The following is an 18,673-nucleotide window of genomic DNA, read 5'->3' on the forward strand; positions in this document are numbered from 1 at the left end:
AACAGTCTCTCTGCTGTGCGCGTTACGAGTAACACCCGCACGCTTGTTAAGGGTTGCATAGGGTGGGTTCCATATCACCACACGCTGCCACATGTCATTGCCATATTACGAAGTTTCTTGCGTACGCCTTATCCTCGAAGAGAAATGGGAAAGAGCAAAGAAAGTAAGAAAAAAAACTGAGAACTTGGTACGGCTTAGTGGCCCAACTCCTGAAAGGAAAAGCTCATGACTTTGGTGCGTGCCACACTCGGTTTGGCCGCTGCCACGGGGCGAGTTGTTTTCGCGGCCTGGCACGGTAATTACAGAGTCAGTTAATCACAGGCGGGCCGAGGACAGCGGCAGCGAGATACACGTGTCGGCCTGGGCCGGCCTCTGGGATTAGCCAGTCAGGAGAGCCCATCTCGCTAATTGCTCATTCAGGGCACGCGCCGTCTCAAGGCACGGGCTGGCGCCGCGAGGGCGGCGGCGGAGCGGGAAATGAGGAGAACGAGGGGGCGGGCTGGATGAGCAGCGGCTCGAGCAGCTGCGCCCCTCCCTGCTGCCTGCAAGGGGCTGCTAACCACAGTGGCTTAGGCTGGCCGTAATGTCTGCACGCCCTGAAGGTATGCTTATGCGCGAACAGGACTGGAATCTTCTCTCGAGATCTTTATTTATCTTACGCGATTACGGATAATCAGTTATTTCGGCTCCCTTCTTCAACTGACGACCTCTCCATTTAATACACTCTAAGACAAAAAAAATTAAATAAATAAATAAATAAAAATAAAAAAAATTAAAAAAATAGACGCACCACGAAGGAATTACACGAATGAGATGGAAATCGGTATACGCGGTGTATATGTACAGACAAACAAATGAAATGAGCCTATGGTATTGTTGGCCGGAGGCCCCATCTGGGGAAGCTCGGCCGCCAGGTGCAAGTCTTATTTCAGTCGACGCCACACTGGGCGACTTGCGTGCCGGTGATGAGGATGAAATGATGATGAGGACAACACAAGACCCAGTCCACGAGAAGAGAAAATCTCCAACCCGGCCGGGAATCGAACCTGGGCCCGCTGCATGGGAGGCAAGCACGTCACCCCCGCAGCTAAGCAGGCGGACTAGAGAAACAGATTATTTCAATTTAAAAATATTGCTATTCAAGAGAAAGAAAGCCATAAAGTGACCAAGTCAACAACGCGCTGGTTCACTCTTGGTCCTTGTATGGTATTGTATGTGAACTGGGGACGTAGAAACGACGGAGAGGCTCTGTCCCCGCCGCAGCCGCAGTGGTACACAACCCCACGACGACTACCGCAGTCCACTTCACCCCTCTGCCGAGCCCCCCCCCCCCCCCCCCCCCACGGTAATTGTGCGGTTCGGCCCCCAGTGTGGACCCCTCCAGGGAACGTCTCACACCAGATGAGTGTAACCCCTATGTTTGCGTGGTAGAGTAATGGTGGTGTACGCGTACATGGAGAACTTGTTTGCGCAGCAATCGCCGATATAGTGTAGCTGAGGCGGAAAAAGGGGAACCAGCCCGCATTCGCCGAGGCAGATGGAAAACCGCCGAAAAACCATCCACAGACTGGCCGGCTCACCGGACCTGGACCCATGTCCGCTGGGCGGATTCGTGCTGGGGACTAGGCGCTCCTTCCCGCTTCGGAAAGCCGTGCGTTAGACAGCTCGGCTAACCGGGCGGGCTACCCTTGCTCCTTACGCAAGCACTTGTTCGGCTTGGAATGGATAGAGTAACTGAGTGTCCTCCTGACGAATACAATGTCAGATTCTGTCCAACTGGCGCGTTCGATCGTCAAAATTCCAAGCTGGTTGGAGGGCCTTGCCCACAGTATTCCAAGCGTTCTCAAATGGGGAGAGATATGGCGGCCTTTCCGGCCAAGATGGGTTTTCGCAAGCACGAAGATAGGCAGTAGAAACACTCGTCGTGTGAGGGCAGGCATTATGTTCCTGAAATGTAAGCCCAGGATGGCTTGCCATGAAGAGGAACGAAACGGGGCCTAGAATATCATCGACGTACCGTTGTGCTGTAAGGGTACCGCGGATGACAACCAAAGGCATCCTGATATGAAAAGTAATGGCACCCCGGGCCATCACTCCTGGCTATCGGGCCATAACGCGAGCGACAGTAAGACTGATATAGCACGGCTGTCCGAGCCGCCTCCACACACATCTTCGCTGGTCTTCGGGGCTCAAATCGAAGCGGGACTCGTCACTGAAGACAATCCTTCTCCGCTGAATGAGATTCCAAGCCGTCCTGCTAACACAGACGACAAAATTTCTCAATTTTCACGTGAAAAGCGAATACATAATTGGCACATAAATCGAGGCAGCTTTCAAGTAAAACCGTAGATGAATATTTTCCTCCCCTGTTGCGTGTTTCACGCACTCTAGAGGCTGGATTTTTGGTGTGGAAAACACGACGTTAAATTGTTGATCGACACTGGACATCGGAAGTCCGTTGCCCTACTAGAGATATCTACTAAGAGATACCGTGCCTCACTTCAGCAACTGCGTGTACGCTGCAATAATTCATATGTAACATGGCAAAGAGCCACATTTACCACACAGTTGTTAGTGGAAACCGCTTTTATTTCCTCATTACATCTTAAATTAGCTTCTCATCCTTATTACAGGCCTGCGGAAGTTTGTGTTCTGATTTAGCACTTTAATTCAGAAATCTGTAGCTAATTTAACATCTTTGTTTGTTGTTCGCTTGTGATTGTTTATAACTTTATATAGGTTGATAAATCATGCTGCATCGTTTTCCGATAAACGCCTTCCTTGGTTCAAATGGCTCTGAGCACTATGGGACTTAACATCTGAGGTCATCAGTCCCATAGGACTTAGAACTACTTAAACCTAACTAACCTAAGGACATCACACACATCCATGCCCGAGGCAGGATTCGAACCTACGACCGTAGCAGTCGCGCGGTTCCGGACTGAATCGCCTCGAACCGCTCGGCCACAACGGCCGGCACGCCTTCCTTAATTATTAAAATAAATAAAGTAGAATAGGCATTCATAATTAACTGCTTCCCGCAAGTTGGAACTGCGTCGCATAAGGGACGCTCGCAGAATCAGAAAACAACTGATAATCTCTCTGAAAGCAAAGAACAATGCATCAAACATTAGCTACGATGTGCGCATAATCGGGACGCCGTGCGCATTTTGTTCTCTGAGCAATCAGTAGAAACTGATGTCTTCTGCCCGATAATTTAGTACTACCCAAGTTACAGTTTAACTAATTACATCTTTTGTCAGAGTTAATGAAGTTTTACACGTCTGTTCGATAGTTATTGGATAAAATCATGTATTGCTGAATTTGTAAATATAGGGAACGTCCGTTGACAACATGTGTTGTGTGATAATTCAGTTTAACTGCGAGTACAGTAGGTCTGCAACATCCTGCAGACTATATTTCTGCTTTATAAGTCTCTTACCGTACGCGTGCTGATACTATATTTAACACACTATTTTCAAAGGATTTAATGATACAACATCTGTATCACGGACTCCCTAACCTGACCCCTCCGTTGGCAAACAGAACTGTGTGTGCCGCGACCTACAATGAGGCGATAGTGTTGGAGTACTAACACCACCTTTGAACTAGGGTGACTTCCCATATTTTACGGGATCGTCCCTTCTCTAGCTTAAGCTACCGTTGTCCCGATGAAATACTTATGGGACGTGTATTGTCCCGTATTTCATTGACCGTTTTTGAACATAAAATGTGCATATTTTGCAGTAACATGTTTTAAGTAACGTATAGTAAATCAATTGAAGAGAAAATGTGATAACACGAAAAGAATAGAGAAAACACACTCTCTGATTAAACCAAGCACAACGGTATCTATCATTTTCAACTTCGAAACATCTCAAGATAACTGGTGCAAGAATTAGCAGCTCATTACTGCGTTTATGCTGACTCTACCTGGCACTAATAATACTGTGGATAGAGTGTTCTCTATTACGAATGATTTATGAAGTCATGAAACGCAGAGGTTCAGTTACAACTAAAATTCCTGAAAATATCAAAATCTCCTGAATGTCATAGTTCTTCTGCAAAATAAAACAAAAAATATTTTTCAGAAACTTCCTACCGCGAAACTTCCAGGCCAATTGAGATTGAAAAATAAGTAGCCTATGTAAATAATAATCATTTTCTACCCTAGTTAAAGACATCGTTATATTGTGATATAGTGTGTTTGTATGTGGCAACAATAAAATAACAAAATATTTACTCGATTAATAAAGCAAGTTATTTTGATAATTTTTTTAGTGCGAATTTTAAAAAAATAGTACGATGATCTATGTACTTGTTGGATAAACCATGTATTTAACACAAATCTGCTATATAGGTCTAGTATTAACAAAAGTTTCCACAAAATGTCGATTCATTTTAACTTCTGGAAATCTCTTCACCCTGCCTTAAACAAATCTTTGGATCAACTGTGGTGCAGTTACCGACGACTGTGCCGCTAAAGCGGAGTTATTGAACACAGTTTTCCGAAATTCCTTCACCAGGAAAGACGAATGGAATATTCCAGAATTTGAAACACTAACAGCTGCTAGCATGAGTTTCTTAGAAGTAGATACCTTATGGGTTGCGAAGCAACTCAAATCGCTTGATACGGGCAAGTCTTCAGGTCCAGATTGTATACCGATTAGGTTCCTTTCAGATTACGCTGATACAATAGCTCCCTACTTAGCAATCATATACAACCGCTCGCTCACCGATAGATCTGTACCTGCAGATTGGAAAATTGCGCAGGTCGCACCACTGTTTAAGAAGGGTAGTAGGAGTAATCCATCGAACTACAGACCTATATCATTGACGTCGGTTTGCAGTAGGGTTTTGGAGCATATACTGTATTCAAACATTATGAATCACCTCGAAGGGAACGATCTATTGATACGAAATCACCATGGGTTCAGAAAACATCGTTCTTGTGCAACGCAGCTAGCTCTTTATTCGTACGAAGTAATGGCCGCTATCGACAGGGGATCTCAAGTTGATTCCGTATTTCTAGATTTCCAGAAAGCTTTTGACACCGCTCCTCATAAGCGACTTCTAATCAAGCTGGGGGCCTATGGGGTATCGTCTCAGTTGTGCGGCTGGATTCGTGATTTCCTGTCAGGAAGGTCGCAGTTCGTAGCAATAGACGGCAAATCATCGAGTAAAACTGAAGTGATATCAGGTGTTCCCAGGGAAGCGTCCTGGGACCTCTGCTGTTCCTGATCTATATAAATGACCTGGGTGACAATCTGAGCAGTTCTCTTAGGTTGTTCGCAGATGATGCTGTAATTTACCGTCTAGTAAGGTCATCCGAAGACCAGTATCAGTTGCAAAGCGATTTAGAAAATATTGCTGTATGGTGTGGCAGGTGGCAGTTGACGCTAAATAACGAAAAGTGTGAGGTGATCCACATGAGTTCCAAAAGAAATCCGTTGGAATTCGATTACTCGATAAATAGTACAATTCTCAAGGCTGTCAATTCAACTAAGTACCTGGGTGTTAAAATTACGAACAACTTCAGTTGGAAAGACCACATAGATAATATTGTCGGGAAGGCGAGCCAAAGGTTGCGTTTCATTGGCAGGACACTTAGAAGATTCAATAAGTCCACTAAAGAGACAGCTTACACTACACTCGTTCGTCCTCTGCTAGAATATTGCTGCGCGGTGTGGGATCCTTACCAGGTGGGATTGACGGAGGACATCGAAAGGATGCAAAAAAGGGCAACTCGTTTTGTATTATCACGTAATAGGGGAGAGAGTGTTGCAGATATGATACGCGAGTTGGGATAGAAGTCATTAAAGCAAAGACGTTTTTCGTCGCGGCGAGATCTATTTACGAAATTTCAATCACCAACTTTCTCTTCCGAATGCGAAAATATTTTGTTGAGCCCAACCTACATAGGTAGGAACGATCATCAAAATAAAATAAGAGAAATCAGTGCTCGAACAGAAAGGTTTAGGTGTTCGTTTTGCCGCGCACCGTTCGGGAGTGGAATGGTAGAGAGATAGTATGATTGTGGTTCGATGAACCCTCTGCCAAGCAATTAAATGTGAATTACAGAGTAATCATGTAGATGTAGATGTAGATGTAGATGTAGATGTGCCGGCTGGTAGTAACACGTTAGGCCCTCTTCGCAGAGTTACGATGATTAATGCAACTGTCTGCCAGGCGATTGGGAGCAACTACCAATGCAAGTCACTGGGAGTAGCAGCAGCCGCAACTTTCTCTGATGGAGTTGGTACGCAGAGAAGCTTCATCCTGGAGGAAGGTTCGAGTCCCACCACTTTTCACAGTTGGCGGAAATAGAGGAGACTGCTGTGATGACACCTGGACGCGTGGCTGGAAGGCCTAAAGGATGCAGTGCTGCGAAATGGAAATCGACGAAAAACCACCTCGTTACCATTCAAAAGAAAAGGGAGTTCTCTGCTAAAAGTTCCTTGACGGCTTCCCCTGCGTCAGGTATCTTGGAGGTAAAATAATCATCAATTCGCATATCCCAGCAGGAGCTACTCGAGAGGGCTATCAAACCAAAAGCGTCTGCTAATTAGGGAGGTAGGTGGAATGTTAGAACTCTAAGGCAGAATGAAAACTAGAAAATCTGAGTGTAAAACAGGAAGTATGTCTATAGATATTTTAGAAATCAGCATGATACGATGGGCAGAAGAGAACGAGATTTGAAGATAATTTATTCACACTGGGACACAACTGGTAGAGCAGGAACATGAATACTTATGAACAAAGGACTCGACAATACAGTAAAGGGTTACCTGCACTAACCAGAAATACAACTGACTGTCAAATTAAATGGCTATCCCACAGACATCATAATCATACATTACACATGCCAACTAGAGATACGAATGTTAATTAAACTGAAGAATAATGTGACAGTATCAATGGACTAAAAAGATACGTCAAAGGAGATGAGACCTTAATTACAGTGGGAGCATAGAGCGCAGAACAGCATAAAGGGAAAAAGATTTCCCATAAAAAGAACAGCTGCTAGATCCAAAATTATAAAACGCGAAAACAGAAAAAGGATGATGAAAAGTTATGTTTGGACGAGAGTTCGATATGTTTGCGAACTTCTGACAATAGGGAAAATAGAAACGAAATGATCATAAGCCATATATATAGTGCTACAGGAAACTGTTGAAAATCAAGTGAACTGATCGACTAAGGAATGAAGACATCCATCAATGCGCCAACGAGATAAAAGTCTAATGAGAAGGTAATGAAACAAAAGAGAGGCCAGATGGGCACACATTATGACGTAAGTCATTTCTGAAGACAAAAGCTCAAGGAATGGTGTAGCGAAATTATTACAGGAGCAGACCTAGATTTGAGAATATAAGGCAGATCATCGATGCTGTGGGATGCAGCAGCTAGCTGTGTCTACATGAACACAACAGGTCTGCTCCTGTATGCGGCAGGAATAAAGAGTTGCGTCAAACACAGCATAAGGGCGTTTACTACAATAGTATCTGTATAGGCTATGTCACTGCTCTTTCAAGTTATCCTGCAGGACTTTTTCAGACCTGGAGATATATAATGATTGCTATGAATGAAAATATGGTTTATATATAACCAACAATACAGTTTCTATACGAAGTTTACATGGTGAGATATATTCTCACCTCTACTCAAATCAGAACACTGAACACAGTGTCGGGTAAAGAAATCTAATGACAAAATAGAACAACATTGTAAATATTGATAATGCATGTAGGTACACGACGCTGTTGCTAAACGAATACGAATACAAGCACATCAGTTGTGAACACGGCATATCAAAGGACGAACCGTATGTGCGTCATTTCGCTCTGCTGTAACACACTGCCATTCGCTTTTGCAACAGGACTGAGAACGCAATTTCCGACAGTAAGTAGAACAGCACTCCTGACGAATATCTCGTTATCCAACAAATTTTCTGCACGCAATTGTCTTTTCAAACGTAACCAGTATTTCCGCGCTATTGTCGATCAACTCGTGAACTGACATGCGGGGTGGGGTATCGGTTACAACTGGGAAAAGTGAGTTTGTACGTTCTACGCAGGACCGAGCAAAACGTAAATAGATTTTCTATCCACAGTTCCAAATTATGTTACTTTATAAACGATTATTTGTCGTTATTACTAACCCACTATTTCTTTGTACGTGTATCTGCACTTGCAGCGCCAGAGGAAAGAGAAACTGCGAAATTATTGATTACTGAAATTTAGTTACCTGACTAATGGACCAAAGGCTAATGGAACAAAGAGGAAATATCGAAATTTTCATAAATAGAGGCAGGCAGCGTTTTATTGTATTGCGAAAAACCGTGAAAATCAAGCTTCATATCCTTTGTTTCTTTACTGAGCCCTGTCGTAATGTCAGTGCAATGGTGAGTTCACACCAAATTCATAAGGGTAAGGGTCCTGTATTATGGGTGCTAGACATTACTTTGCGGGAAGTATCTTTACGTACAGATTTTGTCACTTTGAGATGTCATTTTGTTAAAATGTTCAGATTTCACGAGATATTATTAGAAAATACGGTTCATTGGAACACGCTTCAGTGTTTTCATGTGCTACATAGAAGGAGCCAGGACGTAGCAAATATTGTTGCTCGTTCGAATGATGCAGAGCCTATGGTTAGGAATGTTACTTAGAAACAGTTTAAACTCTACGCTAAGTGTGAAACACGGATGAAATATGACAGTAAGGTGAATTTGGTGACATTTTGATTCCAACTAGAAAAATCAAACTTCCTGAGGGTTCGGGAGAAAGTGGTGGTAGATAGGATTTCGTAACGGCTTTTAGAGTCGGAGAGTGTGAATTGTGGAGCGCAAAGTGGACTTTTGGCTTGAGCAGGTCGGGAGCGACCAGGAATACAAAACTTTGTCATATAGAAGAAAGAAGTCTAACACGAACCCCAGTAGAGGGTGTGCGAGGAATCGAACGCGCTGCCGGTGTTAACGTGGTGACGGGCTTGATCGAGACACAGACCAACGATGGAAAAACTTTTTTGCTGAAAATACCTTATTCTTATGTTTTTTGGGGTGGGAAATCCAAATATGATACTTAAAAAACTGCATCACCCACCATTTCTTCACATTTTACAGTTACATTTACTAAATTAAGCGATTTTTTAAAGAATTTAACAGCTTTTATAAAGTTGAAATAATTTAAGAAGGAGGTGTAATGGATGTAGATGACGTTGGTAACACTGCTCAAAAACATTTGCTGCCAAAAAGGTCGATTCTATTTTTGTGTTAACAGATGGTGTTTTGTTTACTCTCAACCTAACCTCACTTTCCCATTTCCTGTACATGTTCTCAGTACAATGTCTAATCGTGGTTGTAAAAACTCTGCTGACAGTTTTTGTTATATTTGTGGTGAAGCTGTGATTTAAAAACACCAAAGAAACATTACAAACTTTGTGAAAAAGGTTTACATATCATACTTTGGATCTAAACTTGGTGATCAAGATTAATCTCGGGGGCTACATAAGGTATGTTATGTGTGTGCTGAAGATCTGAGAAAACGGTCCAAAAAGGAGAAAAAAGCCTTTAGATTTGCTGTTCCTGTGATATGGAGGGAGCCAAGAAATCATTCCGATGATTGTTACTTCTGCAGTGTTGATATTACTGGTCATAATTCGAAAAACAAGAATGTAATAAGCTACCCTAACCTTCCGTCCGCCATTCGACCACTAGGGCATGATGTAGATTTGCTGGTTCCTGAACCACCACATGATTTAAATTCTATTCCAACAGAAATATTTTCTGATGTACAATCTGATTTACATGAACCAGATGATGATCAGTTCCATTGTAATACAGAAAGTCTAGAGCCCAAATTGTTTACTCAGACCGAGCTTAACCATTTGTTTATGGGCCTGGGCTTAGCGAAAGAAAAAGCTCAGTTTCTTGGCTCTAGATTAAAAGAAAAGAACTTATTGGCAGTTGGAACCAGCATATACATATATAGAAAGAGAGAGCAGCAATTTTCCAAGTTTTTTCAACGAGAAGGTGATTTAGTGTACTGCTGACATTCCGGGTCTGATGAATGAGTTTGGTATAGAATAGAAAAAGAAAGACTGGAAGCTGTTTATTAATTTATCCAAAACTAGTTTAAATGCTGTTTTGTGACACAATGGTAACATATGCATCTACACCTGTAGGACATTCTGTACATATGAAAGAAAGCTATGACAACCTAGAAACAGTGCTAACTAAAATATGCTATTCTGCTCATGATTGGATGATATGTGGCTGTCTAAAAGTAGCATGCATGGTCCTTGGTCAGCAAGGTGGCTTTATCAAATTTCCATGTTTCTTATGTGAATGGGACAGTAGGGCTAGGATCAACTCTGGTGCAGAAAGAACTGGCCTGTGAGGGGATCTGTAAAACCTGGTGAGAAGAACATTCTGCGTAGAGACCTTGTAGATCCAAAAAACGTACTTCGACCACTTCTACATATAAAGTTAGGCGTAATGAAACAGTTTGTAAAGGCTCTGCCTAAAGATGGATCATGTTTTAACTATATCTACCAAAAGTTTCCACACCTTTCAGAAGCTAAACTAAAAGAAGACGTCTTTGTCGGACCTCACATTAGTAAATTGATGTTTGATGTGAACTTTGAATCCACAATGTACAATTTGGGAGATGTTAGTGAGGAGCAAGGCGAGCGTTTCCACCAGGACATTAAAGTGATGGAAAAACGCTACAAAGGCCGCTGGAACACCAACATGATGGTGGATTACTATTCGTCACTTCACCAAGATGTTCAGCAAGCGACTCATCGTAGAAAAAGCTACATAAGAGGCTACAAAGAAAAAAGAGAAATAAAATACAAGCCAGTTCCACCTGACAAGTGAAACCTCTATTAACACATATTGTTTTAAGTAGCTTACTGTAAATACAAACCATGCTTATGTTGTAACAGAGCGTTTCATTAATTTCCCCGTTTACCGTATAGCATAGGAGTTTTATACTATATAGTGAAAAGCATACTGCTCGAAAACTATGGGTGATGCAAAAAAACAAATATTACGGCAAGATTTGGATTCAGCTCATAAAAATCTATAAAGATGAGCTATCAAAGTAAAAAAATTTTAAAAATATTTTTTTCGTTGGCCTGTGATATTTTCAAGAGAGTAAAATTAACCTATAATCTTAAATCACACTGAAGAATATCCTGTTAACTTCGAAAAACTGTTTCGTTAATTCTTTCGGCGAACTATAATAGCTGGGCTGAAGCACCGATAACATGCCTTCGCACAGCAGTACTTGAGCTGGGACCTATCATTTAAGCTATCTCAAGTTGAGACCGTTGAAAACCAATCCACGAAATTTTAACGTGATCCGAAGCAGAAACGGGTGAACATACATTTTTCAGCCCTCTTGTTTCGCCTGTTGCTTGATTATGGAGGAGGGGCTGGCGGTGCGTCATTGACACAGCGTTAATAAAACGGCAAAGGGACCCTTTGACACCCGCCATCTTTATTGAGAACTTTAAAAGGTGTGCATTTTGAGAGACAACCTCGAAAGCAGCATCTTGACACCCATCAGATTGCAGTTGCTTGCTCCGGGCGCCTAGAACTACTGACCATTTCGCAGATTGTCTATGTAAATTCGCATTTTTAAGATTCTTAATAAGTGGGCGGGTTCCGTCGAACATTGTTCCAAACTGGGAGGGGGAGGGGGTTAGAGGGTCTCTCTGCCGTTTTATTCACGCGTGTGCCATGGTGATCACGTCACTCGAAGACACGAAACCGAAGGGCTGCAAAAGCAATGCACCCCTCACTGTTTCGGATCGCGTGAAAATGGTTTTGAACGGTCCCCAGTGGTTCAAACATGTACACGAGAGCAAAAATTGCGGTGGTGTTCCACTCCGAAAGTGTGTGATTATTTCCAGTGGGGTTGCAGCCCCTTTATGTCCGTCGAGAATCGTTCAACCGCCCAGAAGGAGTCAGTCGACAAGAATGTCGTCCTGTTGCTCGTCGCACTGAGAACTGTCGTTTTGCGACTGCGAAATGTGTAAAACGACTCAAGGAAAGTGACGGTGTCATTGAAGCCCTTTATGCTATCTCCTGATGTCTGTTCTTGTCAATTTCAAGCGACGATGTGTCAGATGGTTCCCTCGGCCACCCATAAGAAAACCGCGCGATTTCAACGCTGCGCGCCGCGGTTCTGACCTCCATCGCAGAGGCGTCAAAAGAAGGGCCGAAATGCTGGCAAGAGGGGCTGTGACGATCTTTCCATTGTGTGTTACTTCCACGCTGGTGTTGGGCAGAATTGTGGTGTAATTTCATGCCAATGTGACGTCATTAATCCACCTTACACGTTACGTGAACATTCGAACTGTGGTTTTTTCTTCTCTAGTGTGTACACCTCGCTGTTTGGAGCTTCGTCGAGCCCGGTGGTGATGTTGCAGAGCGCCACGATTTTGGACGATTACAGAGGAAGGATGTAGGCACCTTTGAGATAAATTTGAAACTTCTGCTACGCAATGGGAGGCAATTAAGTGGTTTCGAAAAAGGGGTTCCATAATTTTGGTTGCAATGTTTGAGAGCGCAAGGAGAAATAATAAGACCTATGACGATAAATCGCCCGCCGAATTCCCAGCAAACTCGCCGTCCATACCTCTATACTTTGATGTGCTGTGATTCCTGTTATGTATGATGTGAGAACTGCGTTTCATATAACTACGTTCGTAATAAACTTGTTTATTTATGCTGTAGTGTAGTATCACCTTAAAACTGACCATACAGATCAGGGACGCATAGACAGCGGCCCGTGGGCAGCATGCGATCTTCCATTGATCTGATGCGACCCGCCCCTGTTCCGAAATGGAGCGAGCGGGTCCTTGAGTAACATGCTTCTTTTGAGTCCAATCTAGCTAGAACTGGGGCAGACGGATCCCAATTCGGAATAACTTGCCTACGGCTCGATATTTTTGAACATGCGACGCTTACGTAGTCGCAGTAGCGGGTTAGCGACCCGCGGTACCAGCAAGTCTGTACACCCCTACCTAATATAGTTGTTAATTAATCCACGTTACAGTTGGCTGTACTTGCAGGTTCAATATAAAAGTTTTCGACATAATACAACGTTTTCACTTAGAAAGGTGTGTATGACGTGCCAGATGTAGTCAATCACGTAGTAGTAACAGATCATGTTAAACATATTTTGATTGTCTCGAAAAAATTTTCTTTTACTTTACTTTTGCTATCGAGAAAGCTATATTATTAGCTCATCGGGCAGCAGCTCACACGGATGGAGGAGGCGAATCATGGGCCCTAAGGGAGCGAATGTTCTGTTTGTTTGTGCTACTAATTACTGACATAAGGCGTTGGTGATTCACAGCGATCGTCAAAGTTATTCTTTCAGTAAGGAAACTTCACGAGAATTATAAAGTGCATTTTCGTCCACGGGAGTAAAATTATGGTAAGTCCTCCTGATGTTTGTAGCCGAGTATACTGGTTTGAAGCGCAGGCCTTGTGTGGAGCCTTACACTAGCTGGAGGTAATACTGGATGGAAGAGCTGAACTTAATGAAAATAATACACTGTATTTGTTTCCGCTGAAACTAAGAAATCGCTATCTACCGAATCACCGGAGACCAAAGGCCCCCTCTATCTCCGAAAATTTGACAGTACAGTTCGGTCTCATCCTGCCTGCATCGTTACCTGGAAAACTACACACTGTTTACTGTCGCTTGAATAATACAGCAGAGTTGAAAGATTTATTATAAGATTTACCCTCTGCTCGAACCACTGACAACTAGGCTAAATGCAAATCTTTGCCATACATCAAACTCACACAGAAGTCTTCGATGCTAAAATATGACTTCGTATTTGCCTCTGTTCGGAGGTACTGGACCACACGTTGTAGAGTGAACTGTCGGCAAGGGCGATCATACCAATGTGCTAGAGGGCCTAACACGCCCACGCCCCCCCCCCCCCCCAAGCTCTCAGAAAAAGGAAAAAAAAAATACAGTATAGCCAGGTGTACTGCTTTCAAGAAAGTGATTTAAAAGTCGGTATTCCACAGGTTTCTAACCGGGTCTGAACTGGAACATTTTTGAAGCAAGCCAAGCGCTGTATCATGTGCGAGATACAGAGGCGAGCGAGTGTTGCCGGGACCTGCCTCATCTCACTGCTAGTAGCGCCACGTCACCTTAACGCGTCTGCGCTAGCGTGCAAATATTGCACCACAGTTAAGTATGAAAATAGAAATCAAAAGTTATGTTTAAAATTTTGTTAAAATATAGTTTAGTGTTATAATGTTCCAAATACCTAGTTTTTATGTTCTAGACTTAATAGTTTACGTAAAAATGCAGTTTTAAGAGAAAAATAAAGGGCGCTAAATAATGACGCTAGAAAGCCAGAATTTGGCCAGAAGGTGCAGTTAGAGCTCATAAATAAGTGGTGCAGGTTTCAAAAACCGTAAAACAAAAATTAACACTGAAATCCGCGTTTTTAGGAAATATCAGAGGCGCTAAATCATGGACTTAGAAACATGAAAATATGTTTTATGTTTCAGTTCACCCCAAAAATAATAACTGAAAGAACACGTTAATCTACCTCTTCTAATTTTTGAGTAATTAAGTAAACAACCAATTTTGTATCTACAATGCACCCAATTGTTGTAGATTAAGTACCTATGATTTTAACGATAGAGAATTTTGGATAAAATGGATGATAAAACATACCAAGAGATACAGCCATACCAAATTTGAGAGTTGTAGTATTAATAACAGCTGAGATAAGTTCTAGCAAAGATATGGTTCAGAGGTAACGATGTACCGTTAATTCCACTATAAAAATTCTAGAAGGTAAAGTTTTCATTCTGGCGAGCCGAAACTTTTTCGGTGATTTCAAACAAAATAACTGAATACAAATAAAAATTAAGAGATTTCTGAAGTAATTTATAAATATGATATTAAAGATTATGTGCCCAAGATAGCGGTCGTTTGGAGGCTGCTGCAGTATGCAGATAGCCGTAGACAATAGATGTTCCCTCAGCCGTCCGCTCCGGCACCTATATAAATACAACCCGAGAGGAAATAGTAATGTTCAGTTCGCACTAAGCTACGGTAAGATCCACGTCTGTCAAACGTCGGATCGCGCTCTGCCTCAGATGACGTCAGAGCCGAGCTGTGACAAAGCGCGTATTTTGCGGTAAAAACGGATACTGAACTCGCGAGGACAGTACACCGTCCTGGATCGCTTAGAATTCACCAGAGTAATTGATAGTGTGCCGTCTGTGTGAATTGCCAATTCCGCGTGGCAAGTGGTGACTTTATTTCCACTTTTATGGCGAGCTATAATTTTTGAACATTTATTGCAATATTTCATTGAGTAATTTTAGTCAGGGTGAAAGACAATCTGCTAGAAACGTACCGTAGAGGTCGCCTCTGAACTGCTAAATGTTCAAATGGCTTTGAGTAAATGGCTCTGAGCACTATGGGACTTAACTTCTGAGGTCATCAGTCCCCTAGAACTTAGAACTACTTAAACCTATTAACCTAAGGACATCACACACATCCATGCCAGAGGAAGGATTCGAACCTGCGACCGTAGCAGTCGCGCGGTTCCAGACTGAAGCGCCTAGACCGCTCGACCACAACGGCGGGCTACTAAATGTGCTGCAGAATAGAAAGACTTGCTTTCAATTGAAAATAGTGAATTTCCAAGTGTTGTATGGGAGAAACATTGTGGAATATAATTTGCTTGGAACTTTATACTTTTATTTAAAATCAAAATCCAGATCCCGCAAAGAAATAGGAGGATAGAAACTGTTCTTTCAGTGGGCTGGGCCAGAATGTGGCTGTGCAGACTGAAAACTAAGATCAGTATTTTTACCTTCGCTTTCTGACTGACCACTAAATTACTTGCCAGGCTCGCGTGGGAAAGACGGCGAACAAATTAAAGCTTTACTTTTACCCCCCCCCCCCCCCCCCCCCCCGCCCTACAACCTATGATATGAGCGCTCTTGACGCCGAACACTTCCGTCACGTATAATGAACCAGGTCTTTGAAAAATTACTATATGTTAAGGCTAGGCGAGTCCATCTACGCTGCCACTCTAAAGTGTCTACCACATACTCCCGTCTGTCGACGCGTCCCCACTCTGCAAGCTGAACGGCTGCAGCCGGCCGCGGAACGCGTGTCAGTAGAGCAGTGAAAGTTCAGGCTGAAGCAGTCTGCCGCTTGCCAGGACTAGGGTACCAGCTGGGGGCGTAGCTCAGATGGTAGAGCGCTCGCTTAGCATGTGAGAGGTACCGGGATCGATACCCGGCGCCTCCAGGTACATATTTTGTTTGCTCTTCGAAGAATCTGCCCGGCAATACTGTTGGTGTAGAGTCGTTCACAATTACGGTAAAAGTGTGCATCGGAAGTATGTGAGACCCCTACAGATTTTCGTGTGACCAATTGTGTACGTGAAACACTACTATTCTCCTCAGCCAAGGCTCATAACTCTCACTATTTTAATTTGGTTGTAGCTGATTCGAATACAGTTTCAACAAATACTAATCAATATGGTTATAATGGAAAATACTGAACATTTTTCTGCTCCTATCTCACAAGGAGGCTCGTGCGATATAACTTAATATCACAATATTTGATAATCGTGAGAACGGATTATGTACGCAGTGGGAAGATTAACAAGGTTATTATCCAACACGGAAAATTATTATCCCGTCGTTCGTCAGTCTTAAACATCAAAACGAAAAACCTATATAAATACTGAAATGATAGATAATAAAGGCTGATTCAGAATGAATGGGACAAAAACGAAGTATTCATGTGCCTACAGTAATGATTTTATTTCACAAATAGACATTCTCACAGTTACTACGGACATCCACAGATGTTCGATGTGGGTTCTATTTGTGACACGGCAGACTTCTAATCGGGACTGCATTTCCTGCCACACCCATGTCAGCGTAGTTCGATCACTGAAGTTAATCAGTCCTGTGGAACTGGGAGTACGTAAACCATGTCCTTCACGCATCCTCAAAAGGAAACACGCAAGCTGGTGTAACGTCAGGCGACATGGGGGACACAACATTTATGGCACGACCATTCCCGTGCTATGGAAAAAGTTCATTGAGGTGACTTCGTACGAGGTTATGGCAACGTGGGGGGACTCCGTTCTCCTGTAATATGAAGTCAGGTACCTCATCTGTCAAGTGAGGCAACAGCCATAGATAAAGTATGTCGAGATAGGTTATGCCTTCAATCGTTGATTCTGCGGAGAAGAAAGGACCAAAGGCTCTGCGCTTGTTTATGGCGAAGAAAACATTAAATTTCGGAGAAACACGTTCGCGTTCCAGAGAGGCACGTGGGTTTTCTGCATTCCGTATTCTCAAATCATGCTTGTTCACTTCTCCACTTGAGTGAAATGTTACTTTGTCAGAGAACCCAAGCCTGTTTGTGAAACCATCCACCTCCATCAGTGCTTGAAAATTAGTGCATAATTGTCTTTGTTTCAGCTGGTTTTAGCCTGTAACCCATGAACTCCAGGTGCTTGCTTAACACCCGTCACACTGTTGAAAATGATTCAAATGGCTCTGAGCACTATGGGACTCAACTGCTGTGGTCATAAGTCCCCTAGAACTTAGAACTACTTAAACCTAACTAACCTAAGGACAGCACACAACACCCAGCCATCACGAGGCAGAGAAAATCCCTGACCCCGCCGGGAATCGAACCCGGGAACCCGGGCGTGGGAAGCGAGAACGCTACCGCACGACCACGAGATGCGGGCGTCACACTGTTGAGCCGACCTCGGTGGCCACGCGGTTCTAGGCGCTGCAGTCCGGAACCGCGCGACTGCTACGGTCGCAGGTTCGAATCCTGCCTCGGGATGGATGTGTGTGATGTCCTTAGGTTAGTTAGGTTTAAGTAGTTCTAAGTTCTAGGGGACTGATGACCTCAGATGTTAAGTCCCTTAGTGCTCAGAGCCATTCCAATCATTTTAGCCACACTGTTGGCTGCGACAAATTCACGTCTCGAAGCATCAATTTTCTGGGGCTTATTTTGTAAATCATACGAATGTTTTTCAACATTTCATTCTCGACGAATGGTTGTCATGTAGTTTTCTTCTTGCGTAAGCATTATGTATCCTCGAAAAGCTTTGCGTAACTAGCACTGTTGTGACGGTGTCGTATCACTTTATCAAACGTGGTCCGAACACGTCTTTGAAGAATGATCATGGATGAAGTTTTTGCATATTCCATGACATAATACGCCTTTTATATCGCAGATGCCACCATTTTGACTAGAAACGCCAGAAATGGACAACAACGACGCCTTTCCTTTCTTTTATTGTATCCAACCTAGACTCAGAGTAAACATTTCAGTCTAGACGTGTATTTCTGAAATAAAGTCATTACTGTAGTCACAGGAATACTTTCTTTTTGTCCCATTCAGTTTGAATCACTCTATATAATAAGCTAAAATATATCGCAACATAAAGAGAAAACCTCTCCGTCTCTCATTTTAAAATATCACTAAGTGATTAATAAAACAGATGACATTACCAAGGTTTATGAGCTTACACTTGTAGCATTACGTTCGTGACTATCGCTGTAATTTATTTAGACAGCTCACACTTTAAGTGCGAGTCCCATCAATTGACAGGATGCGGGAATTTCGGT

At 43.0% G+C, this 18,673-nt stretch overlaps 1 non-coding gene across 1 annotated transcript; it reads left to right on the plus strand.

Annotated features, from left to right (window-relative positions):
• Positions 1 to 16,243: 16,243 nt before the first annotated feature.
• Trnaa-agc (transfer RNA alanine (anticodon AGC)) lies at positions 16,244 to 16,316 on the plus strand. The gene has a single exon. It is a non-coding gene; the product is annotated as a tRNA-Ala (tRNA).
• Positions 16,317 to 18,673: the final 2,357 nt, after the last annotated feature.

The sequence above is a fragment of the Schistocerca nitens genome, chromosome 1 (genome assembly GCF_023898315.1).
Source record: "Schistocerca nitens isolate TAMUIC-IGC-003100 chromosome 1, iqSchNite1.1, whole genome shotgun sequence".
NCBI classification, from domain to species: Eukaryota; Metazoa; Arthropoda; class Insecta; order Orthoptera; family Acrididae; genus Schistocerca; species Schistocerca nitens.